We start from the raw sequence: 27,192 nt of genomic DNA on the forward strand, positions 1-27,192 counted from the left end.
TGTTAGTGTGTCTACTTCCAGAAATACAAGCACTTCTCTGACCCTTTTCGTGAATTCTCCACAAACTATCAACAGTTAATAGAAATGCTGAGTTCTGGACCTCGTCCCTCAGGTGTACAGAAGGTCAGGGCTGGGAGTGCACGTGGGATGTGCTCCAACACTATAAATAGAACCTGAATTTAAACTTTACGCTCGAAATATTTTAGACTCCTGAGGAGGAGGCTGTGTACAGTAGTAGGGGAAAACCATACATCTTTGATTTATAAGGACAGCCCTGGATTTACGTAAATGTATCTTTTTCAACGAAGGTTGCTTATTAAATGTGTAATTAAATGCAATATAACTTGATTTTTATGTCTTTTAATATTGCAAATAAGTAGAAAAACATCCACGTGCCCAGATTTTTGGTTATTAGCTGAAGCCAGTATCCCCTGCCCCCCAAAAAGTCGAGGTTTCTACAAGGAACAAGGGAAACGCAGGTTTCACAGGGAGATACCAAGTTTTATTCAGTACCTACCTGTGCATCTACCTGGGACATTACATGCTTTATCTCATTTACTGTCCACTCAGAAAGAAAAAAAACAAACAAACAACAATGAAATTTCATTGGGGGAAGTTAATTTGCTGGAAGACACAGAACTAGTAGAAATTATAGCATAAGGATGGAAGCCCAGATCTGATTCCTAAATCCCGGCTTTTCCTACAGTATCATGCTGCCTCTACGTAAAGGACTTCAGCAGTTACTTAGATTGTCGTTCTCATTTTAAGTGGAAACAATTTAACCAGAAAGATTAATTTTAAATGGTCAGATTACTAGTTGGTGGGAAAGCCAAAATAAAATGTAGACGTTGGGATTCAGGCTGCTTTCCCACAACAGCATATAGTAATTACACTATTTTGTCATTTGCTTTAACCAAAGCAAAGTCAAAGATGTGCAAAGAATTATTAATCCTTTCTTTTAAACCAACTAAGTGAAGAATATTAGTAATCTTTTTTCTCTAGAGCATATAATAAGCAATAATGAAGAATGTTGTAGCACATATACTATCTCTGTGACAACTTGGGTGTAAGTAGCCATATATAGTCTGAGCTTTTATTTCACGTGGTGATGAGTTGAGTATTACGATGTGCACATCTTCTTTTTGCCCCTTCCATAAATTCTCTGTGACTTGAGTCAATCATTTTCAAATAGTTTATCAGTGAAATTGGTATAATGTTATAGCACCTTAGGCACAGCATATTCATTTCATAGTAGAGCCAAAGATATCTCTTGGTGTATAATTTTAGTAACATGGAAAGGTTCAGAAAAATCTGTGAAAAGTTAACTACTAATTTTTTTTTTTTTTTTGGAGGAGAGGAGAAATTAAAGAGGGAAAGTGGTTTTTGAATTCTCAAGTTGTATCTAAGAATTTTTTAAAATACTGTTTCTTCGTTGCAAAATATTTACATCAGTCCTATAAGCTAGATAGTATTTCAAAAATACAAACACTGGATTATTTTGGGTAATTTGCCTTATATCAGAGTTAGAATGAAAACTTGAGATAGCCCAATAGTCACAAACATTTATTTAGAATTGATTATGGGCCAGGCATTGTGTTAAAACTTTACAAGTTTTAACCTTTAGCCATTTGGGTTAGCCATAACTATAACTTGGCTAATTTATAGATGAGAAAACAGGGGTTTAGAGAGTTAAGTGACTTATCAAAAAGTGTTAAGTGATTATCTCAAGTCCTATCAATTACTTATTTAAATCTAAATTTTTAAAGTCTGTGCTTGATGAAATTCTCTACTTCACATAGAAATGAAATGTCAAATTAATAACAACAAAGGATAGACATAAAATATAACATTTTTAGGATGTAGTATTTGCTTCTATTTTATGAAAATAGGCTAAAAATTGACCCATTCTTGCAATATTCTATTTCTTTCTCTGTACAAATCCTGCCACTTCAAATTTTTTAAAATCTTATTGATTTTACCTGAATAAATCACTTATATTTGCACAGATTAGTTTTAACACTTGAAGTTTAAATTGTGAAAAGTATTGAAAACATAAAGGTAAATGTTAATATATGTTGACTTATATAACAAGCTTATTTATATAACAAAACCCCATAAGCTCAAACAACATGTAGTTAAGAGAATTGGGTCTGTTTTAATGATGTGGGCCTATTTGGTTTAGTTGAAAAACAAATTTTGAACAATGTCTATTCACTCCATGTGGTTTTACACAGAAAAATAACTTAATATTAAAGATATTAATAGAGGTTATATAATAACAAGGTTTCATGATCAAAAACACTAAATTTAACAGATTTCTTTATTGAGGAACTTTTCAGAACATTCGATATGTTGATATGCATGACAAATCTTCAAGAGGGAAATACAGCCAAAGAATTATTTATTTCTGGATCATTTTGCAGGACTAATGTTCTGTGAAATAATTTGGGAAATAGTGGTAGAGTGACTCAGTCTAATTAATTCATGTTAAAATAGATTAGATACAGGCAATAACATATTGTCAACCTGTTCACAAGAAAGTTAGTGGTTTCCCAAAATGTGTAATTTAGTAAGTCTTACCCCAAATTACGGTCTATGATTTTTCTCCCTAGATTTTATTCTAAGCTATAGGATATTTCTTGCATTGATGGCATGCATATAAGAAGGGTAAAAAAAAAAAAAACCCCAGAAACTCATAATTTTTTATTGAAATATGATTATTTGGGAGTCATTCATTCAACAAACATTTGTAGAATGCCTAGCCAAGCACCATGTTACTAATGAAACTACAAAAGTAGTTGAAGGGAAAGATACATTTTAAAAAAGAGTAGATATATCAAGAATATATTCCTATTTATGTGTTAAGTCCTGCACAAACTACCAAGGAACAAATGAAGAAAGTCTCTGATTTATCACTTATAAAAGTCTGCTTAGCTTATACCACTAGGATAAATTTTCTATCTAGAATTTAGATTATATTTGATCATTAACCCAAAAAACGTTGGATTTTTTTGGCCTGTGACTATGAATATTATAATTTAATTTATCCATATTTTCTTTTTAAGTTTTTTCAAATTTTTTATAAAAATTTGAAATCCTTCCCCATTCAAATATTTGGCATAAATCCCATTATTTTCTTCAAGATTTGTATTGCTTGATTTTTAACTCTACCTGAAAAGTAGGTAGAATTTGGTATGTGGAGATGAGTCAAAGACACTAAATAGATTCTTTCCAAATATTCAATTTTCACAGCACCATTTATTGAATAATTTTCCATCCCTGCTGACTTGCTTTCCAGGTGATTTTACATGGGATGGCTGTTGAACAACTTTTATGCATCTGTTGATATGATCCTACATATTTTCTAACTTAACTGATTGCTATGATGTATTATATTTTATATTAATAAGTTCATATCTTTGCAGTTCTGCTATGAACACAATTGTTATGGTGCATTCTGTAAATTACTATTGACTTGAGATTTTTAGTATTTAATTGATGTTTTCCTTTAGCTTGCATTTTAAGAAATTTTTGCCATATTTTAGTCTCGATTCTATTAGTCTAAGAAAAATGAACAAGATAGATTTAATCATTTTAAGTTCTGAATCAATAATAAATATAGAAATTGTTCATTCCATGAAAGTTTGATGAAATGGTCTGTCAGGACTCAGTAATATTTCAGTGTAATTTTTAAATAACATTAAAAATATGTACCTAATTGCTTGGTTGTTCCTGGTCAATAATAAAAAGTTTGTATTAAAAAAAAGGTAAGTATAGGAAAGAAAATGATTTCTAAGCCCACCTTTCAGAGATTAATATTTTGTTATATTTCTTGTAACCAATTTTTAAATTATAAAATTGGGATTATAATATTCATGTATATATGTGTACAGTCTGATTTTTATACCATATTATGTGCTTATTCTCCTAAAATCTCATATTTTAAAAAATATATACATTTTTAAAACAAACATTGAATTGGTAGACATTTAAGTTTTATTTCTTTGATATTATAAGGGGTGCTCTGTTTTTCCATGATTTCCTCTAAAATATTTGTTTAAAAAGTTTGTTCACATCCTGAGTTCTATTAATGCACCCAAATAATCTATAACTTTTTGAATGGATCTATTTTGTTTTTACATTTAAAATTTAGAATTTTATCTGTAGTTTGTTTTAGTGAGCATGGTCACTTATTTTTTATTCATGTATTCTAAAATTATTCGTTCAGTGAATATTTATCAGGTTTATATTCTGTTAGGTGCTGGTAAACCAGAGATGATCCCTGCTCTAGTGCAATTTACAGTTTAGACGGTAAAGAAAGACATAAATCAAATAATCACACCGATAAATACGTAAATGCAAACTGATATTAGTGCCTTAAAGGAAAGGAACTTGGGGTCCTTGGCCGCAGGAAGCATGGTATGGTTGAAAGAGCATTGGGAAGGCAACCAGGATACCTGGAGCTTGGACTGTAAGGTAGAGATTAGTGGGAGATAAGGCTGGAAAGGTAGGCAAGGACAGACTATGCAGAGCCTTGCTCTATGTTAAGAATTTTAATCTTTATCAAGAGTAATGAAAACAATTTGAAGGCTTTAAGCAAGAAGCTTTCATGATCAAATTTATGTTTTTATAACATTGCTGTGGCAGCAAGAGAGAGTTGGAGGGGGTCATTGTGGTTGCCAGAAGCCCAGCAAATAAGCTATTGCAGTAATAGGGAAGAAATGAAGGCAGCCACTTCTGGCTACCAATGATAACTAATGACTAAGTTAGTGTCATTGGAGACAGAATGAAGTGGACATGGTCAACAAATGTTTCAAAGACAAAATGAACAAAATCTGTGATTGAGTTGATAGGGTACCAGATACATGAAGGAGAGAGGTGTTAAGGGCACTAATCTCATGATATGGCTGTACCCACATGGCCTCATCTAATCTTAATTACCTCTCAGAAGCCCTGTCTCCAGACACCATCATAATAAGGGTTAGGGCTACAACATACGAATTTTGGGGAAGGACATAAACATTCAGTGCATAACAGAGCCCAAATAGCTAATGTGATTGTATTTTCTGTTTGGTGTTGCAAGGAGGATATCTGAATACCCTGAACTTGAGACTGCAGAGAAAAAATTAAAATAACTGAGGAGTTGGTGAAGGAATTACCATTATTAATATTCAAACCAGAACATGGGGATTGGGTAGATGTTACTTGGAGTGTACATGTCCCATATCAGAACTGCCTTGTGCTAAATGGAATCACAAAATTTGAAGAACTGTCAAGCTATTTGGTAGAAATAAAATCAGGATTTCTAAAGAAATTCACAAATTTTCATTAGCATGAATTATGCTTTAAGTTTCTGCAGCTGACTTTAGAGTGATGTGTTTGAATTTTTTAAGCATTCTGCCTTGTCAATGTGGCTCTTCTTAAAGAAGTACTGATTACACTGACAGCAAACTACCCACCAAGAACCCATAGTATCTCTAGGATATTGAGGATGAGTATATATTACTATTCTGAAATTCCTGGCTCTGTGGTCAAATTCTCTCAATATATCAATTCTCATCTCTGTTAGTGTATATTATATTTCCTTTCCTGAAGCCATGGAAATCAAATCTGAGGGCTACTTTCAGATATATATATAAACCTAGAGTGGAAATTGAGATGTGCCCTCTCTATCATAGGATCCTTGTTTTGTTTTTTATTTAACAGCTTTATTGAGATAGAATTTATATACCATACAATTGATGCATTGAAAGTGTTCAAGTAAATGGTTTTTAGTATATTCACAGATGTTTTCAATCATTACCACAGTTAATTTTAGAACATTTTCATCTCCACAAAAAAGAAATCCTGTACCCTTTAGTTATCACCCCTCCTATCCATTCATTCTCCACACCTCCTGCCTTAAGCAACTGCTAATTTACTTTATGTCTCTGTAGAATTCCCTATTCTGGACTTTCACATGAATGGAATAATTTAGTATGTGTTTTTTGGTGACTGACTAAGCATAATGATTTCAGGATTCAGTCATGTTGCAGCATGTATCTGTTCCTTTTAATGGCCAAATAATATACCATTGTATGGATATAGCACATTTTGTTTACACATTTGTCAGTTGGTGAACATTTAGGTTGTTACCACCTTTTGGTGATTCTGAATAATGCTACTGTTAACATTTGTGTGCAAATTTCTGGGTGGACAAGTTTTCATTTCTCTAGGTATATACCTAGGAGTAGAATTGCTGGGTCATATGGTAACTAGATGTTTAACCATTTGAGGAACTGCGAGACTGTTTATCAAAGTGGCTGCACCATTTATATTTCCACCAGCAGTATATGAGTATTCCACTATTTCCCTATCTTTGCCAATGCTTGTTGTTATCTGACTTTTTTATTTTAGCTATCCTAGTGGGTATGAAATGATATCTCATTGTGGTTTTGATTTGCATTTCTCATGACTAATGACGTTGAGCATCTTTTTATGTGCTTAGCGGCTATTTGTATTTCTTCTTTGGAGAAATATCTATTCAGATCTTTTGCCCATTTTTAAATTGGGTTATTTATTTTATTATTGAGTTGTAAGAGTTCTTCAAATAGTCTAGATACATCTCCCTTATCTGATAGATGATTTGCAAACACATTTTCCCATTCTGTAGGATTGCTTTTTGATTTCTTTCTTGTTTGTGTCCTTTGAAGCATGAGAGTTTTTAATTTTGAAATACAAGTTATCTTTTGGGGGGGTTGTTTGTGCTTTTTTTCTCATATCTAAGAATTCTTTGCCAAATCTAAGGTCTTAAAGATTGCCCCCTGTGTTTTCTTCTAAGAGTTTTATAGTTTTTGCTCTTACATTTAGGTCATTGCTCTATATGGAGTTCGTTTCTGCATATGGTATGAAGTAAAGGTCCAACTCCATTCTTCTGCATGTGACTATCAAGGTGTCCCAGTACCATTTGTTGAACAGTTCTTGAAAGCAAAGTTTGATTTGTTGTATAACAGTATTCTCACTGATTTTTCAAAATTGATTAAAGACTAGTAATTGGCCCATAATTTTTCACTATTATATGAATAAAGCTAAGTGAACTATTTGGACACTTTTAAACTAAATAGTTTTGAAAAGTTAATAGACTATAATTTCATTATTGTTATGATTACAAATGTATGTGACCCAGAGATATGTAGATTTCAGATTGTTGTGTTTCACTACTGAAAAACACAGATATTTCTGGACTATAATAGGTTGCATAATCTTCATTTCAACTTGTTATGCTAGTTTTCTGTCTTTCTAAATTAGATGACAGGAACAACGAAGACTGTGATATTACCCTTGATTTAAAGGAATCAAAGTGTGTGGGGGCAGCAGAAACCAATGAAGACTGGATAGATATTATGAGAGGGTTAGTAGGAAGAGAAACAGGGGTTAGGAAGAATAATCTAAGTGAAACATCAAGAATAGTCAGGTAGATTGGTATATGGATTGGATTGGAGTGGTACCTTGGGGCTAGTAATTCAGAAACTACTTGAAAAGTTTGGAAGCTGTAACTAAACTTTCTAGATCTGGGTTGTAAATATTATGTAATGTTAAGAAGAATTTGCTGCTTAAAAATAAAATGTGATTATTTTATTTTTCCTTTTCTATTAGTCTCTTAAGAAATCAACCTTTATTTTCCTACTCCCATTCTTTAAGTAAAATGTAGGAGAAAGAGACAGTAATTGAATAATTTCCAGGATTATATAAGATTTTATAGGTTATTGATTTTAGAGCCAAGCATCTGTTACACTATTTAACTAAATGTGTTATAAATAAAAAGGGTTCTTTTAAAATATTTGAGGGGGAAAGTGATAGACTATTAAACCATAAGCAAAGTCTGTAGCTTGCTTTTTCTTTAGTAATCCTTATAATTCTTTGGCTGTTTCTCATTTTATGAACTCTCCCTGGGTTCAACTCTTGGCTTCAACTATCACATATATGAAAACGACTCAAATGTCTTCGTCTCTAGCTCTGTCTCCTGAGGATCCACATATATTTTCAGCTGCCTACTGGGTATTTCTTACTGAGAGTCTAATAGACAACTTGGACTTAAGTTATCTCAAACCAAATTTTCTTACTCCTCTCTGCTCTCAGCCTACGCTTTCTCCTGTATGTCTACCTCAGTGACACCCATCTAGAGAATTAAAGCTGAATTGCCAGCAGTACCTGAGTCCTCCATCCTCACTTTATCTTACATTATATATTCATTGGTTCAACAAGCCCTCAATTCTGGTTTAACTTTTAAATCTACCTCCTCTTCTCAGCCCTGCTCCCATAACCGAGACTTCATTGTCTCACTTGAACAATTACATTATCTTTCTTACTGAGTCACACTTCTCCAGCCTTTCTCACATTCCATCCTTCCTTTTCAGTTGCCTGAGCTTCTTTCTGTTTTAACTGAAAATTTAAAAGTAATACAGCACATCAAGGGTCCATGTGAGAAAGTACTGTGTCAAATAGTATGAATACAAAGAATATGAACACTCAACTGGATATGTTTCTAAATTGTATGAAACACTTTTACTATCTTTTTTCTTCTAATGTAATAGGTACTTTTTACTGCTAATTTGCGGTTATTCTAAAATGCAAATTTTATCACCTTATCTTGGGTGTAAAATTCTTTAATGTTTACCTGTTGGGTGTGGGGTAAAATCCAAACACTTCTTACTGGAGTAGCAGATCCCAGCCTCTTTACCTAATCTGCATTCTAACCAAACCAATTTTTGGCTTATGAAATACAAGAACTCTCTTATGCATTTATACCTTTTTATATGTTCCTCTCCCTCTTTAGAATGGTTGATCTCCTTCCTTCCTGTCTCTCTGCCTGGAAAATTGTTTCTCCTTCACTAATGTTCAAATTTCACTTCTCCTGTGAAGCTTTTCTCAAAACCTCCAGGTATCCTTAGTACTTTCATAGGACTTTTGTTACAATTCATAGTCATTTATCTCACTGTTTTAAGTGTTTTTGATCTAGTTTTCCTCTTGGCTGTGAGTTATATAAAGAAAGAGACAAGATTATTCATTTTTATTCACTGTTTCCAGTACATAGGTGCTGGGCACATGCTTGTTGAATGAAGGATCTATAGTTTACAGTAATAAAAATGCTGTGCACTCATAAGTAAAGAACAACTTATCCCCTAACTTTGGATATACAAATTCAAAATTTCTTCAAGAAGCACATCGTCTTCTGATACTTAGAATACAGTACTATTCTTAAAAATATAGAGAATTTAAGATACATTTATTCAGAGGTCATACTTAACTCTTACCATACTGAATATAATAGTAACATTGTAGTCAGAAAGTTTCAAAACAGTTTTCTGGTGAGCGCTTCTTAAAGAGCCAGATTTCAGAACTGCGATGTTTTTACAGCAATATTAGAGGAAGAATTAAAGCTTAAAATATTTAATGTAAGCACAAGATTAAACATTAAATCATCATCAGTTCTAAGCTCCTAGCATAAAAGACATTAAACATTTTTACACAAAGCCTATAAGAGGTGCAGTAAGTTTTTCAAATTAAAAATACTTTTGCATAAATAAGTATTGTCAAGTACAACTATAACTGTTGTAAGTTCATAACGAACGATTTCTACGATTTCTACAAGCATAGTTTATCTGGATATGATCATGATCATGAGAAATCATCCGAATATATCAGAAAAAGCTAATGAATGTTGATGGTAGAATTAGGAGGAAGGCAATATCAAGAAGGCTGCACCAGAGAGGTGCTTTAGAAGAGATCCAGAATTCAAGTGTAAGACCGAAAGAAGCTGATAAATTAGAAACATGACTACTAAAGCCATATGGTTTTTGCTGCTGTTTTTTCAAAGAGAAAATAAAATATTTCAAATGTTTCAAGAGCAGTGTTTAAAACAGTATTCATGTGAGGGTATAAATTCCTGACTAAAATCTTGTATTGAATTTTTTTAGGGAGAACAAAATTCTTTACTTGAACCTCCTGATTTTGTTCACTGGAAGTCACTTTTGTGGTGCTTTTCTTAACTGGTCACCATTCCCTACTCTGAAACAAGACAAGGTATGAGCTATTTTCTTTCTTTCCTTTGGTTTTAAGTTGATCTTTACAGAGCTTTAGATTAATAAATAAAAACTAGATAAAATAGAAAAGCTTGTATTATATATTTTAGACTCTGAAATGTTGGCTTTGGTGACAAAGTTAATGTTTTTATTGGATTTTGATGAGTTAACCCATTACTATGCTTATCAATAAAGAAATGGTTCATGGCAAAGCTATTGCCAGTTTATTAATGTAATTTTAAAAAGATCACTATAGCATTTTCCATGGGTGGAAACAGTAACAAAACTAAAATATAATTTAAAAGGTCGGGTTGTTTATGAAATTCTAATAGCCCATACGTATGACTTTTGTGTAAGAGAAGCACACAGTTAGTAGCTTTACCGGCTAAATTGTTTTTTGGCACTAAAATGTCTCTAGGGATATTAGGTTAATTTTACTTCTTGGATATCATTGATGTGATTAACTAATTTGACACCAGATGACAACATATATACAATGTCAGTATATTATAACATAATATTATAGAATAACCGACCTACAGAGGTTTACAATCTACCTTCTGGTACTCAGTATTAAATAATTTGCTTATAAATGCCATCCCTTTGGATTCAATGGATTGCACATTGGATCTCTATGACTATTCACATAAAATTAATGAACTTAAATCTTTCAACAAGATTTGAGGATTTTGTCTAGTTCATGATGAAGACATGCTTCCATGTCCAATGGAAATAGTAAGTGTTCAAGAAGTATATTTTTGGAATGAACAAACACATAAGCATATGCACCTATAGCTCAAATTTGCCTGAATCCATTGTCCTTCTATGCTTTGGACAGTATGTTTCTACAAACCTTGCAATGAGTAAGTGGCCAAACTACCACCATTTAGTTTATTATTTATCTAAAATTGTTTGGGCCTTTAATTTTTTTTTTTTTTTTTTTTTGAATTTTGATGCAGCTAGCTAACACCCAGCTCTTACAATTTTACTTCAAATAGCATCATTCTATCAGGGATTTCAAGGTTCTTAGAAGATAACATCTGTCACAAAACAAGGTATTACTTTTTGTTATATTATAAAGGGTAATGAAAACAATTCTATTTTCTATTTTTAAAGTGAAAAATCACTTTGTATTATTTCACTGCAATCATTTTTTTATTAAAATGTATCCCTTGTTTCTTAGCTTATCAAAGTGCATATAATTTTAATGTAAAGTCAATCTATTTATTTGTGCCAACTTTATCACTTTAAAATGTGCCTATTTAGAGCCTAATTTTCAGTTTTCAATAAAAACGGAATTATTAAGAAATGGTTTGCATCTAGCTAGCAATTCATCGTGGCCCTAGGGTACTATTTTCTGTGGTTTTCCATCTTAGGTTATAATGCTGAGACATTTCCACTGTTATATCTTGACTTGAACTGCTTTTGCTTAATGGTTGATAAGCTTATCATTGTTTTGTTCTGATCAACGTAAGTTTCACCACCTGTAGTAGAAACAAAATCACTATCTTACTGTTTGCATATTTTACTTATTTGGTTTTAAGTTTTTAACATCTGTTTTTTAAAAATTCTTTTATGCCACATGTGCTTCCCAGGGTTGTCCTTAACTTTAAGCACGTTTTCTTTCAGTTTGCTTCCTGCAACGAAATTTTAACATTTAAAATTGTCACTCTGTGCACATCTGATACATTGGTAGCCTTTCTATCCTTTTACTTGGTTTTTTGGTAGACTAAACTCAAAAAGAGAACAGCTTCCACAACACTCAAAACAGGAAGTCACATGGTCTTCCTTTGTACTTCTGCCTTTCAGGGCTGACTTGGCTCCCTCTGCTGGTTAGTCATATAATTCGCTTCTTATTTCAATAGGGCATTGAATATTGGGTGAAATATTTGGGGTGAGTAAGCTTTGGTTCAATAATTGAATTAGAGATTCTTATGTCAGTTCTCTAGAAAATTTTGTGTTTACTTAAGGTTTTAACCAAGTTAGATTTAAAATATCTATAATAGAAAGGGAGCTAACATCACGTCTTGAAAAAAACCTTTTATTAACACTCTTAAATAGACATACCAACATTGTAATACTGAAAGCTGTACTGAAGTAAGATGAAATGGTAAGTAATGTTTAAATTTTATTTAAATGTCTAAATTTTATTAAAATATTTCAGTATAACATAATTTTTATCTTATTTTCTGTTTGGTAGATAATTTTTATCCCATTTACCACACAGTATATTGCCTCTCTTTCAATTCTATACACAATTTTCTCCTTCAAATTTTTCCTTTTAAATTCTGCACACAATTTTAAGTACATTTATTTAAATATATAGAATGAGTTAGATGGCAAATGAAAGTTAACTAGTTAAAATTATTATTTACTTTGGCTAGAGAAAAAAATCTTACTGGAAGTTTGTTACTTTTCAGAAGGATGACTTTCTGTCATTTTCAGGGAATAAGTTGTTTGATAATTACTTTGTGAAGGTAGCAGTTGCTTTGTGCTCCTATGATTAGTCAGTAAACATCTGTTTTAAGACTGAAGGGAAGGTGGGTAGAAATAGAGGAAAAAAAACTATTTTTTTTGCTTTATATTTATTATTCTGCTGTACTGGGCACCTGAGTTAGAAAACGTGCTACAACAAATCAAAAGAAAATAGTCATGGATCTAAACACACCAAATTTAGCTTGACTAGGAAAATAATTCCTTCTCACAACTTCAACTATATTTGGTATTTCTACAGTTTATTACCTACCCTTTATCTTAAGATCACCTTTCTGAAACCACAGTCAAGACTCCTCTAAAATAACCTAGTGCCGCCTCTAAAATTCCTTACTATTTCCATAGACAATTAGAACTTTCTAGCATTTTTCTTTTTCATTTTCTAAGGGGGGAAGTAAAGGAAAAACTGAATTTAGATAAAATAAACCAAAATACTACTTTTTCTGGCCCATACCCATAGTAAGTAATATATTTTACAAGGTAACTCAGCACATATTAATGGCATGAATTTTATATAAAAATACAGACTTTACCATGTGTGATATACTCTTAGGATTTTCTATTCTTTCCTCTATCTTAAATAAAAATGCTAGTCTCAACCCACTGAATTTTACTTCATGACCCATAGTATAACATGACCCAGTTTTAAAACACTGGTCTAGAGGTGATGCTTTGAAATGAAAATCATAAGCACATACCTATTCTAGATGTTAAGTTTTTAATGGATTTTTAATTTTTCCTTCATAGATAAAATCATTTTTAATCGATGTTGTTCCAGATTAGTCTAGTATTAAAATGCATGTAGAGTTTAATTCTCTGGTCCACATTCAGCATGTGTAAGTTCCATTAAGATTGGGTTTTCATTAAGATTTAATGACCTTAAATAATTTTATATTGAATTTATATTTCAGAAATGCATGTTTTTGAGGGCCCTACACTATGCAATGCACAGTGAAACTTGCAATGTAGTGTAACACATAACCAGAAACTTTGATTCAGGAACATAAGACATAGATACAAAAAATGTAAAACAGTAAGTTATAGGATTATAAATGGATAGTATGAATAATAAAATCTATGAATTTAGAGAAAATCCTTAATTAGAGGTGGGAAGGATTAATGAAAAGATAAAAAAGCTCGTTCTCAAAGGCCAACCTGAAGAAAGTCTTTCAGGGGAAAAACCATTCACTTCCATCTTCTTAACAAAAATGGATAAAATATATTGAATAAACTTCATAAATACTACCACAAATTTGATTAAGGTATTTACTTTGAAAACTTGAAAAAGAAACATATTTATAGACTGTGAAGTTGTTTGATATATTTGTAGCTCACTCTCAAATCAACATCTGTAATTAACTCTATCAAAGTCTCTTAAGATAAAAATCATCCTAAAAGTAACTTAAATAGCCTATACATGAAATAATTTTGGTAGCGTTTGTATACACTACATATTTTTTAGTACTTTTTTCTATTTTTTCATAATTTATCCCTATTAAGAGTTAATTTTTATCACTAACAAATGATAGAACTGGTAGGCATAAAATTATGAGAAGAAAGTAATTCTCTAACATTTTTTATTTCTATCATTTTATGGTAAATTGTATTTATCTTGAAGATAAATATTCATAATTTGCCATATTGTACCAATATGCCATAATAATCATAATTTGCCAACTGTACCAATCCCAGTTGATGACATTCAATAGTTAATACTTAAAATCAATTTTAAAATTTTATCAAGTCTTTTGCAGTTTATTGATCAAGAATGCATATCGGACTGCCCAGTAATATTCTTGGCAAATAAAATGAGTAGTGCAACTTAGTACTTAAAGCAAGGAGGCAATATTAGGTCAGATTAAATATTTATTGGGATACCCTACAAACTAAGAATCAAAGATATAACAATGAAATATAAGACCGTCATAAATCAACTGATTTTGGACATAAAGATTTTAAAGATCAAAATTAATAGATGGTGTTGAGGAAAATAATTATTAAGCAAAAAAACCCAAAAAAACAAGAGACAATGAAATCATGGAAACGCTAATATTATATTAATAGAGTCTAAACAAGCTCTAAACTTGGCTACTTAAACACTAAGCAAAACATTAATTGATTTAATGGAGGAATACCTTGATATGCACTGAAACAATTTCATTAATTCTATGATTTGGAAAAAAAAACTTGGTATAAACTAGATGCAAGTTAAAACCCTTAAAGGCTGAGACCCTGTCAGTTTTTATTCAATATATAGGAGGTGCCTACCATAAAGCTAATTAGAGCACTTAGTAAGTCCTTAATAAGTAAATGAGGGAAGAAACTGAAAAATATCTAAAGTTTTAAATTAAATGCTACAATAATGCCAAGACTTTCATTACCGTACATGCAAAAATTATCAGTTTACCAGTAACATTTAAGGACGTATATAAGATAATTGTGCTTTCTTTAGCAAACAGTAATATCAGTATTTTGAAACTGAGTGAAAAACATTCTGAGCCATCTACACATTATAGCTTTAGCTATTAAGATTAATAGGTAAACTTATAATGAACAAAGAATTTACTAAACATTGTCTAATTAATTGTACTAATGGTTATAAAATACCTATCAAAACTGTTTTTTCTTGTCCAAAAATCCCATACATGAAATATGATTATTTGTAGTATTTAGTTTACTGGCATAGGTAGTATCTTAATTTAAAAGGCCTACTTATCTAACCACTAGAAAATGAAAATTGTTGTTTTGTTTCGGATTTCAAAAATTATTTATCAATTAATTTATTGGTATACCTGGTGCCATCATAAAGTAAATGTAAAGGAACAGCAAAATAGGTGAATTAAAATATCCACACTAAGCCTGACCTCAGCTTTCACTAAACCTTTTCCTCAGAAGGAAATTGTAAAAATAAATCTCACTAGCATTTGCTTTGCTTTACAGCATAATTGAGTAGTAACCAAAGTAGCCATACGTGGTCCTTTAAGCCTCAGAAACAAGCACCCTTTGAATCCTAGTGCCAGGCACACATTTTGTGCCGGATATATACTTGCTGAAAGAACTTTTCCAGTGTTGCTGGATTGGGACTAAGCCAACCAAATTCTCACATACTTTAATTTAGTGAAAACAGCATGATTTTGCAAGAAAGAGGGCAGACAGGATGAAGAACACAGTTTGTAATTCAGGAAGAGAGAAAGCTAACTGGCTCAGTAGGAATATGATCGTATTATTTACCGATGGACTGTCCTCTAGCAAGCCCATTCACAGAAACTTGAAAACAATTATCACTAGTTTGTAGACTTCTAGGGCTGTGGAGGGCTTTCAACTGTCTAGAAGTAGACTTTTCCTAGAACAGAGGTCCGGCTGGCAAGGCTGCCAGTGCAGCCCCCACCCTCGCGTCACAGCGCGCGTGGCCTTTAAAAGGCCGCGGTCAGGGCTTTGGCTTTTACTCTCAGCTAGATGCAAGGCAATTGCAAAGTCTAGAGTAAAGTGACAAGATCTGCCTTAGTCCTTTTAGTGATTTTTGAAGCAAAAGTTATATCCTGTAGTCATATTTTCCTGTTTACTTTTTAGCGTATTGGTACATACACAGATACATAAACAATATAATTAATGTACAATTCAAGGAAATTCATGAAAATACAACACAAATTTCATTCCGTTTGCGTAAAACCCGCTTACCTACTGCATTTTTTAACCTGAAGAATAGCCCCCTTTTAATTTACAGAACTTAAAGGTGAACTTTGGAACGATAGTTATTTCACGTTTCTGTAAGAGGCTACAAGAGGCACGGTGCGGTACACATAATCACATTTGTACTCCAGCCTTGGCCAGCACATCAGTTTCAGAGGTAAAGAGGAAAACGACGTCTGAAATCGGCTGGCCCCAGGCCCACCCGCAGCCCGCCGGCTCTCCCCGCGCGCTCGGCTCCACCCACACCTAAAGAGGGGCGCGGACCCGCTCCTCACTCGAACAGCGTCGCCTACAGGCCTTTATCCCGACTGTTAGGCAAGAGCCAAAACCACCGCCAACAAAAAGCAAGACCAGAAAAGACCACATATTTCCAGAAATAAATGCATCACAAACACGATTCCAATTCAATCCCGCTGGGAATCTTCGTCTTCTACACGGGTTGCGTTCTTACTCCGCAGCAATAATGCAGAGACGGGCGTAAAGTCCGGCCTCTCAAAAAGACATAAGGGTGTACGATACATCCATCCACCCGGCTGCAGGGACACCATTTAAAAAATGCACCGTCGCCGTCGGATCGCCGGCGTCCTCTACGTGGCCGCCCCGAGCTCGGCTCCCTAGAGCTAATGAGCAGCTGGGGCAGCGTGCGCGGCCTGCAAGCCGGTCCCGGCCTGAGCGCCCCCCACGCACACAACCACCACCGAACTCGGGCCCCGCTCCGGTGGGCCTCCAGGAAAATAAAGACCGGGAAGCCCCGGCCCGCCCGTGCCGTAGCGAAAACGCCGCTCCGCTGGGTCGACACTAAAAGGCAACATCCACAGCCGCCTCGAGGAGAAGGGTGGAGAGGAGAGCCGCCGCCGCCTCGCTGCCCGCCGCCGCCCGGCCAGGGTGCGGTGCGGTGCGGTGCGGCGCACCGCGCGCTGCCGTGCGGTGCGGTGCGGCGCGGCCGAGGACGCGAGGCGAAGTGGCGGCGGCGGCGCGGCGGTGGCGGAAGTGGAGTGGGGAAGAGGGGGTGGTTGTTAGTGTTTGGCGCCGGCGGAGGGAGTCATTCCTGCAGCTGCACTTCCGGTCGGCATTTTGTTCTGAGAGGGAGAGACGGAACGAGAGAGAGACACACACAGGGCTCCTTCCCCCCCGCCCTCCCCCCCCTCCCTCCGTCGGTACCGACTCACCCGACACCACCAAGCCGCAGGGAGGGACGCCCCCGCCGACTGGAGGATTGGTTCCCGGGCCGGCGGCGATGCCCCCCCGGTAGCTCGGGCCCCCGGTCGGGTGTTTGTGAGTGTTTCTATGTGGGAGAAGGAGGAGGAGGAGGAAGAAGAAGCAGCGATTTGTCTTCTCGGCTGGTCTCCCCCCGGCTCTACATGTTCCCCGCACTGAGGAGACGGAAGAGGAGCCGTAGCCACCCCCCCTCCCGGCCCGGATTATAGTCTCTCGCCACAGCGGCCTCGGCCTCCCCTTGGATTCAGACGCCGATTCGCCCAGGTAAATTCCTGCTCTTTATTTCGGCGGCGGCGGCGGCGCCAGGTCCTCAGCGTCTCTCCTCCTCGCTCCCCTCCCCGCCGTTTCCTTAGCGGCCCCAGGTCTCCTCCACGGGCGAGTCTAGAGTTCGCTCCTCTCTGGTGGCAGCCGCCCTGGGTGGCGGTGGTTTTGTACCCTCTCCCGGCCGGCTCCGGTGGCGGGGACTGGGCTCCTGCCGGGCGGCCGGGGAGGCGTAGGCCCGACGGAGAGTGCAGGCCGCGGGCCAGCGGAATCTACTTGAGCTCGGGGATTAGGAGAGCTCCGGGCTGAGCGGAGCTACTGCTGGTCGGTGACAGGCCTCGCCCGGGAGAAGAGCCGTAGCTAGTGAGGAGGCGGAAACAATACAACTAACAGCAAATGTGCCCTGGTCGTCCCCATATTTACAACTTTCCTGGTCCGGGAGTGGGGAACGTCCCAGTGAAACAAACAACCCCCCTTCTTCCCCCTGTGACCCCATGAAGGGAGGAAGTAGTTTCAGTTAGTGAGACAAATGTAAATACTCAGACACGGATCCAGTGCTAATTCTTTTCCTGTTTAAAACTTGTTTGGACGTTGGAAAGTTAATCAAGACTCATTTTCCTTTTAAAAAGAATCAAATCGTCCACATGAATATTTAATATGGAAAACCGTAGTGTGGTAGACACTGCATATGACCCCCCCACCCACGCAGAGAGCTTTTATGTTGTTGTTTGACAGTGTTGCACCTGGGCTTTTTATTCAAAGACAAGTATAAAGTACTTGACAGGTTTACCCTGCCACTTTATATTTGTATGAGTTATATGAGATCAGTTTTAAACGACTGTACATAAAACACTGAGGTACTTCCTGATCTAAACATGTAGGAGCTTAAAAAGAATTCTACATGTTCTGAGAATTGTTCTGAGATACAGGTAAAACCAATTTTCTTTAAAAGGATAGAAATTAAGTTATGCTTAAAAATCCCTGGGAAGTTAAAAAAAAAATGTAGAAGGTGCCATCCTTTCATGTCAGGGCAGATCTTCTTGAGGTCCCAGGATTGTCATTGGCTGTTTGTGCCCATGATGTTTGACTGTGTAACGAGAGAGGTGTCATTTTAATAGGTCAAATGTATCTGTAAATGCTGGGAAAAAATATCAATTCTATCTTAACAAATTCTAGTTCACGAGTAACTTAAGTGTTTAGAGCTTGTTTATTATGGAGGTGTTGGTAATGTAGGTTGGTATAAGGGAAAAGCAACCAATTTGAAACTCCTCAGCCGTACAAATTGCATAGTAAAATAAATGTATTCCTACGTTAAACTATTTTGATACTTTGTCTCATATTTAGTGAAATAATACTTTCGTTGGTTAAAATGAAGCAACACTGATCAACAAAGTCCCTTGTTTTATTAGTGGGTGTTACATTGGTTCGGATTTTTTGTGTCTCTTTTTAAATTATTATTGTCGTTGTAGACCAAGTAACTTTTCTGAAGGTTATTTTTGAGTTTAGCACCCTGCTTAAAATAAACTGTTCCACATTTCCTGCAAACGTATGGATAAATGTTAAAAAGAGTGAAGTTAATATAGCTGTCACGTACTAGGCATGTTTTTAATGCTATAAATCCGTGTAGTAGTCAGTAGCGTGTCCGTGATTTGTATTGGTCAGGGAGCAGTTTGAATTTTAAAAAGCCTGAAGCTCCTGCTGAGCCCCAATCCCGGCCTCCCTCCCTCCCACTAATCTCCCATTCCTGTCTTTGTGCTGCCTGCTCCTGTTAGACACTGTTTTCTACAGGGCCTCAGGCCTACACTAGGTGGGGGGCGTGCGAATGAGGAGGGGGTAAGGATACAGAAGGAAGGAACAGTTCACATCTTCAGCGGAAGGTTTGGGGGTGGGAGGTGGGGTAAGGGCGTCAATATAAATGCTTAAAAGGTCCTTCTATGAACCTGTGATTGTCTTTACAACTTTTATTTAAATAAAATACTGAGACGTATAAGGGATGAACATACTTCTGCTAAAGGTAATGGAAAGAGGAGGTCTGCTTGCTTAGTTTTTCATCAAGGGGAGCAACTTATTTTTAGAGTTTTATAGTGAAAGGGAGCTTTCTTATATCACTATGTTAGATATCTATGTGATTGTTTTTTTTATTCTAACTTTGGAATTAAAGTGAATTAGTTCTTACAGATCTTATTTTCCTAACTCTACGTATGTAGTAATCTGTAAGTAATATAGGTGGTGTGATAACTTTAATTAAGATAGCTTAAATATTTCTTTAAAGTAGATTGAAAATGTTTTTTGTTTGGCCAAACCAATTAAATTGGTATTTTTAAAGAAGACATTGTGAAAGTGGAGTAAAACCTAAACTTGTACTTTACATTTTTGATAACTTAGTTGGAAGGAATAATTTGTGTTTCCCTAGAAATTATGAATAGTCTTCTCTACCTCCCTTGTATTGGTTGGGACAGTCACCAGTGGCTAATCTTGTATTTCTTTCTTTCTTTCTTTCTTTTTTTTTAATTCAGTAAAAGGAGACAACTATAAGTGTTCCAGAAACCTTACAATGCTAGTTATATTATTTGGAGAAATATTTCCTGATATACCTGAAAGAAATTTCAACAGTATGGTTTATTTTTCTTGAGTTTGCACAATTATCAATAACTTATAATACTTACTTGAAAAGAAAACAATTTTAAAGTATATCATGAAAGTCTAGTAAACTAAGTTAAAGTTGAATATTAAATACTTAATTGTTTTTAGTGTTTTGAGGCAAATATATAGGATGCTTCCTTTTGAAAGCTGTTCAACAAATTTGTTTACTAAAGTTATTTGAAAGCTTTTGAACCTGCGTTAGGGATCATTATAATACTGTCCACCTTTAAGAAGAAAAAAATTATATTTGAAGAAAGGAAGACTATTTCAGATTCTCTTTGGGGACGAAAAGTGAGAGTTTTCAGTGTGATAGTAAACCTAATTTTGGTTTTCTGCATAGTGATTATTAAATTTCAGCAGTATTATGAACAAAGCTATACCAATTCATACATGAAATTTTCTTTATTTGGAGCCAGACTCCCCAGCCCAAGCTTGTATTTTCTAAGGCTTCCTAAACTAATTTCATATTTAATTTTTTGGTACCAGTCCATCATCAGACTGCTATAGAGACATTTGAACCCATCTGTGTTATATTTTGACATACCCTATTGTATTTTTTACTCACTCAAAATAAGATGTAAAAAAATTAATAATACAAGAGTAAATTAAAATTAAAGAGTTTGAGTTTTACATAGTTTCTTTTAACTTTTCCCACCTTATTACTTATTAGGAAAAGCATAATTTGTAAGTAATTATGAAATTTAAAAATGATGTAAGATTTCAGTTTTATATAAAATGATTGGGGAGACTGAGGTAAATAAAAATTCCTTTTAGAGAAATGCAACTTCAGTTCTGTTTATCACATTTATTTGCTGTAAAATGAGTAGGAAATTACTGACTAGGAACTTTACAGAAGCCTGGTAATTAAGTGTTTAGTTGATATGTTTATTTTAATTTCCTGAGCATACTAAGTTGGCTTTGGTGGCAATTTATGGTCTTACATAACCTTAAAAATAATTTTAATATATACCTTTGAGCAAACTTTTTTCTGTTTTTAGCAGTTGTCATTAATAATTATCTTTCTATTTTTAAACTGGTCCTTTATCAAGGTGACCTGAGTTCATTTATAAATATTCTCATTTCCCTGTGAAATAAATGACCATCATGATTTCCATTTTTTCATGAAAAACTTGACACTCAGAGGCCACGTGATTTGTATAGATTCATGTAGTGAGTTAGTAGGAGAATGAGGTTTTTTTCTTATTAGATTATATTGCTTTAAGAAATGTGTGAGCTTTGGTCCTGATACTGTTTGTGACTTTTTCAGTTATCTGAGTCCAAGGTGCTTTTCTCATCTCCATAGAGAGATATGATACTTGTCTTTTGGTTTTATTTTCCTGTTATGAAAATAGTACTTTTACATTAGAAATCTTGACCTTGTATGTATATGTTTGGTGTTTGAGTGGCTGAATTTGTTTACCCATGTCCCGCCTAAGGAATGTAAATGAATTAACTATATTTGTAGTAAATAACAATTCTTGAAAGTTTTACTTTCATACTATTTCTTACATTGAGTGGGATTTTAGTGTTTCTAGTTAATTTAAAAGCAATTTTAAAAACCACGTCTCTTTATTTAAGGCCATGATTGTAATTTTAAAGAGTATTTCATGTGCTCAGAATTTTTTGCCCAAGTAAGTTAAGTAATAAAAGTGTTTTTAGATACTTGTCTCATGTACCGTTTTGCTTGATGTAAATCTGGAGTCAATTTTAATGAATTGGGTTTTGTTAGATTGAAGATGTTTCAAGGCATGTTCCTTTCTATTCCCAAAGTGATATTACTGGGAGAGATCATTTCTTGATATAGCATTGCCAGCTAGATTTTAAGGGCTTATTGTGGTTTGCCAGAAATTGTGTTAAGGATGTATGTTCCTGTAATATTATCTCATTTAATTCTAACAAGGTCATGAAATAGAAACAATTATCATCTGCAATTTACAGATGAAGAAACTAAGGCTAGAAATGTCAGAAAATTGTCCGTTGTCTTATAATTAGTAAATGATTCATTCTTCAGGATTTAGGGTTCCACATTTCTAGTTTAGTACATTTTTAATACTATCTTTTGTTGCTCAGTTGATTCAGTACTTACAAGTCATGTAGTCAAGGAAATTGTCTACTTTAGGCAAAGAACTAAAATAGAATTCAGACTGTATATCCTAAATATAATAATTTTGAAGTCAGCAAATTTTTTCTGTCTTATAATTCAGCTTTGAGTTTCTTAATCAATCTGAATTTTTTACTTTTTTTTTAAATAATTGAGTTGAAATTGTCAAAGCATCTTTTTAGAAAGGAAAAATTCAGCTTTAGAGTGATTATATTCATAGAAACTTTTATGACCAATTGTAGTATAGTAAATGAATCTATAAATTAGTATGACCAATTTTTAAAATTCCAGTATTTATGTAGGCAAAGAATGTTGATTCTTTCAAAGTCATCAACTTGGGTAGTTGTGCACTTATTCCAGAGCTGTTGCCATTATATACACTCTTATGGAAATTGCTTTAGAGACTCTGAGATAGTCTTTTTCTTATCCTTAATGGCAAATATTTATCTTCAGGGGTGAATTTGAGTTTTAGAGACAGTGAAAAGTAATTTAGAACTTAGTTTAGAAAAATTAAGTTTTAAAATTTGGGAGGATCAGGCACTGTGCTGAGTGCTTTACACTTTGTAATATGTAATATTATTGGGTGATTTCCATGGGTCAGAAAGTGCCAGGGGCTTTATATGGATTTTCTCAATTCTTCAAAGTTTAGTGTCCCTGAGTTCGGTTTATTTATTATCCTAAGATAATTTGAGAAAACTGAGGTATAGAATGATTAAGTGACTAGCCCAAGGTCCCACAGCTAACAAGTGGGAGAAAGTGGAGAAAGGACTCCAGAGCTGATGCTTTCTTTACCCATCAACTTTAACCACTGCACTGTTTATCGTGATTTGAACCTCCCAACTACCAGTGAGGTTAGTGATAACGCTCTTGTTTTACAGACAAGGAAATTGAGGCTCATCGTGTTTAAGAAACTTGTCCCCGGGTGGCAAATCTAGCAAGTGTTACAGATAGTATTCCAACTGAAATATGTCTAATTCTAAAACTTATGTCCCTTGCATTCTACCACCCTGCCTTTTCAAGATTTATAATATTTTCTTAATAAAAAGGGCAGGCTTGGTTATAAAGTAGTGAGACTTGTTTTTTTCTATGTCGCTTATAAAGAGATCCTGAAGATAATTTAATAAGACAATTTCTAAATTTTTTTGGTCAGTTAATAACCACTTCATTATTTGATTACAGTCTTTTAAAGCAAACCTTCTTAATTTACACCATATATAATATACAAAATGTTTCTATGTACAAACATACGTTTAAATAGGCTGTTGAAGTTTAAATATATGCATGCTGTATCTGTGGAATCGATAGCTTTTGAAAATGTGGAAAAGTCATTTTATTTTTATAATATTGTGATTCTTGACTTATTTTTTATAAAAACACTAAGCATTAAAAAATATTCTCAAGAATACATTAAATTTCCAACATAATTTATTTAGGTAAATTGTTTTGCCATTTTACATGTGTGTAACATTTAACATGAATATACCAAACTCTTAAAGTTTTCTTTTGTATATATTTGCCTTTGGACACAAAAGAAAAACTTTTTCAGTATGCAAAAACATGGAATTAGCAACATTAATTAGTTTATTTATTAAAATAACTTTGTATACTTTTGCGTTTCCTGAGAAATTCAGAAGCTGTGACATAATTTTGACATATTAGATTCCTTTTTGTTAGAATTAGTGTATTAGAGTTACTTGTACTTCTCAATCCTTTAGTCTTGTGCCAGGGAAATGTGTATATACTTGTTTTTATGTGAATACTATTTTTTAAAAATTGTCCTTGTTTCTAGATAGCTTAAAAACTAACAATGCTTGAAATACTAGTGAATTATTAAAACTCAAAGTATAGTTTACTCTAAAAATATTAATTTTATAATTATATATTTTATCTTTTATTTACAAACAAACATGTCCTTGAAATTAATCCTAGTAAAGGAATATATCACTGAGTTTTCTCAACACTGCTACTTGGCAACCCTTTCAGGATTTTATTTTATTTGTTATGTTAGTTTGTTTGTTTTTCCATACTTGCTGTATGTATTTTTTTAATTGAAGTACAGTTGCTTTACAATGTTGTGTTAGTTTCAGGTGTACAGCATATTGATTTAGTATTTTTGCAGATTATAGTCCATTATAGGTTAATACAAGATAATGGATATAATTCTTTGTTCCATACCATATCTCTTTGTTGCTTATCTTAACCCTTTCAGGATTTTAAAACCTGCTTTTAGTTATCTTTATCTGATTGGATTGTATGTTGCCAATTTCTACTTAAAGTAATTGATAATTTGAGTATAGGCTATATGTAATTTATGACCAAATTGAAATTTCACGTGAGTATAAATTGGGCCTAACCCCCTTAAATTGGTGCACATAACATAATACTTTTTCCCCAGGGTTCTGCCTATGCCTCAAAAAACTCTTAAGATTGAAAGTTGAAATGTAATGGCCTAAAAGCTACTGTTATCATTCTTTTCCCCTTTGAGAAAAGAATTAAGAATCCAGTATTTATGCTACAGCCTACTTCAGGTTATCGCGAAAGACATATATGACCTGCCTTTTAACTCTGCTAATCTTTTTATTCTTTTCTTTCTCTTTCCTCATTTATCTCTTCCTTTCTCTGTCAGCATCCATTCAATCTTTATCTCCCCCTAAGCAAATTTTTACATAGCTTGGTGAATATAGATGGTTTATTGTTAATGTTAATGAAACCTAGAGCAGTTTAAAAGGCCTCAAATTCTGAGATCTCCCTAACTTCAAAATATTGCTGGTGAAAAGGCATTGACATTAACTGTGAAAGTGTAGCATTCTTACTTTGTTCTGGAGATGCATTACTTCTTAAAACATCAGCTCAAGGACCAGAAATTGTTTTTAAGGAGAAAGAAAAAGCATGGCCTTTTTGGTAAAAGTTTCCCTGGCCATTCCATTTCATAGCATTTGTCAGATTATTGCTTGTGTCTCTTGATAAAATAATTTGTTCCTGTGTCTGTCAGCCATACTAAACCACCAGGTCTATGAGAGCAAGGAGACTGTTATTTCCATCTTTGTCTGTAACACCATCACAGTGCTTGTCCTGTGTTGTAGGTATTCATTACATTTTTGTTCAGTTGATTAGTTAAAATTAAACTGTAGGATAGTTCATAAAGATATATTTCTAAATCTAGGATTAGTCAATGGCAAATACATTTTTGTGTTAATTTCAGAATATAATTTTCTTGGATACAGATATGTCCTTGAGGCTTCTTGTTTTTTGGGTAAGCACATTTTATTTACATAATATCCCTACAATATACACATAACTTATGTATAAAAATAAATTAAAGAAAAATTTAAAACAGAGTTCTTTTTTTAGCTGTTGGGGTTGTGAAGCATTGTAAGGATTTTTTGTTTTGCCCCCTTGGGCAGTAGAATTGGGAGTAAGATACTGGATTTGTTGAAGGAAGGTATCTAAATACTTTCTTGTTTTAAACTTAAGACTGGTATATTACAACTGTTATTTTCTTTGATAATTTAAGTATTATATATAATACCAATTAAGATAAGTCAACTGTAATGAAAAATACATTACAGCACATTAAAAATACTATTCAAATAAAATAGTGGTACGATTACCGAGTTTTTTAAAAATAAGATGTATTTAGGTTTAATTTACACAATAAAATTCACTATTGTAAGTGTCCAGTTTGATGAGTTTTGACAAATATTGTCTTGTAACTACTACCTTAATCAAGACACATGATACTTCTATCACCCAATAAAGTTCCCTTATGTCCTTTTATAATCTGTTTCCTACCCCCAATCTAGCCCCTGGCAACCAGATCTAATTTCTGTCCCTATAGTTATGCGTTTTCTAGAATGTCGCCTAAGTGGAATCATACAGTGTGTATATAGGCTTCTGTATCTGGTTTCTTTCTTTCTTTCATTGGCATAATGCTTTTGAGAGTCACCCATGTTCGTACATGTATTAGTCGTTTTTTGATGTCTGGATTTTGAAATTGAATTTAATATACTCTTTAACTTTGGTACTGCCCTGTCAGAAAATACTTCGAACAGTTTTAGGTATTTGTCTCAGATCTTGCAGCTGCTGTATGATTGGACATACTTTTTCTTGCCCTTGTTTATCACTCAACTCCAGACATCTTTTAATTCACATTATTATTGAGTGGCATTTATTTTACTAGTTAATTCTGTTGGATTAGGTGCTCTACCAAGCAGGTAAAGTAGACATTGCTCTCTTTTTCATCGTAATTAAAATAGATAGCATCATGAACATACAGCACTAGAAACTGGAACAAGAAATGAGGAATGGTACCATACTAACTCACCAGACATTGAGTTTACGTTTTGTGGGTTTAATGTTTGTTGTTTATACTAAAAATAGAGCATAGGATATAGTGAAGAACAGTCATTGTCAGAGGAAAAAGAGCTAGCAACAGAGTCTACAAATGAGAGAGATTCCTGAACCCAAGGGAGAAAGCTGTTCCAAAAAGGAAGGGGGTGGGGGGAACAAAAAAGGTGGGCAAATAAAATGACCCTTTTCTCATTTCTACCGCAGTTTTCAGTAAATAATACTACATCTCTGACTTTCAGCATTAGAAGAGAGACAATGACTGTTCTATTGCTATTCCCAAGGTGGTTCTTTAAACTTCGTTCTACTCTCTTTTCCTACTTATTTCTTCTATTCACTTGGCTTTTTTACATGCTGATGGCTCACAGATCTATCTCT

General features: G+C 34.3%; 1 protein-coding gene and 1 long non-coding RNA gene across 2 annotated transcripts in view; one reads left to right on the top strand and one right to left on the bottom strand.

Moving 5' to 3' along the window:
- Window positions 1-9,034: 9,034 nt before the first annotated feature.
- LOC116660820 lies at window positions 9,035-17,512 on the bottom strand. The gene is made up of 2 exons (XR_004316468.1): window positions 17,414-17,512; window positions 9,035-17,323 (listed from the first exon to the last, which is right to left on the bottom strand). It is a non-coding gene; the product is annotated as an uncharacterized LOC116660820 (long non-coding RNA).
- NIPBL (NIPBL cohesin loading factor) overlaps window positions 17,418-27,192 on the top strand; it is a 175,667-nt gene continuing 165,892 nt past the window's right edge. Inside the window, 1 exon segment of the mRNA XM_032471114.1 lies at window positions 17,418-17,726. The gene's annotated coding sequence lies outside the window, so the exon portion shown is untranslated.

Source organism: Camelus ferus, chromosome 3, assembly GCF_009834535.1.
Source record: "Camelus ferus isolate YT-003-E chromosome 3, BCGSAC_Cfer_1.0, whole genome shotgun sequence".
In the NCBI taxonomy this organism is placed as follows: domain Eukaryota; kingdom Metazoa; phylum Chordata; class Mammalia; order Artiodactyla; family Camelidae; genus Camelus; species Camelus ferus.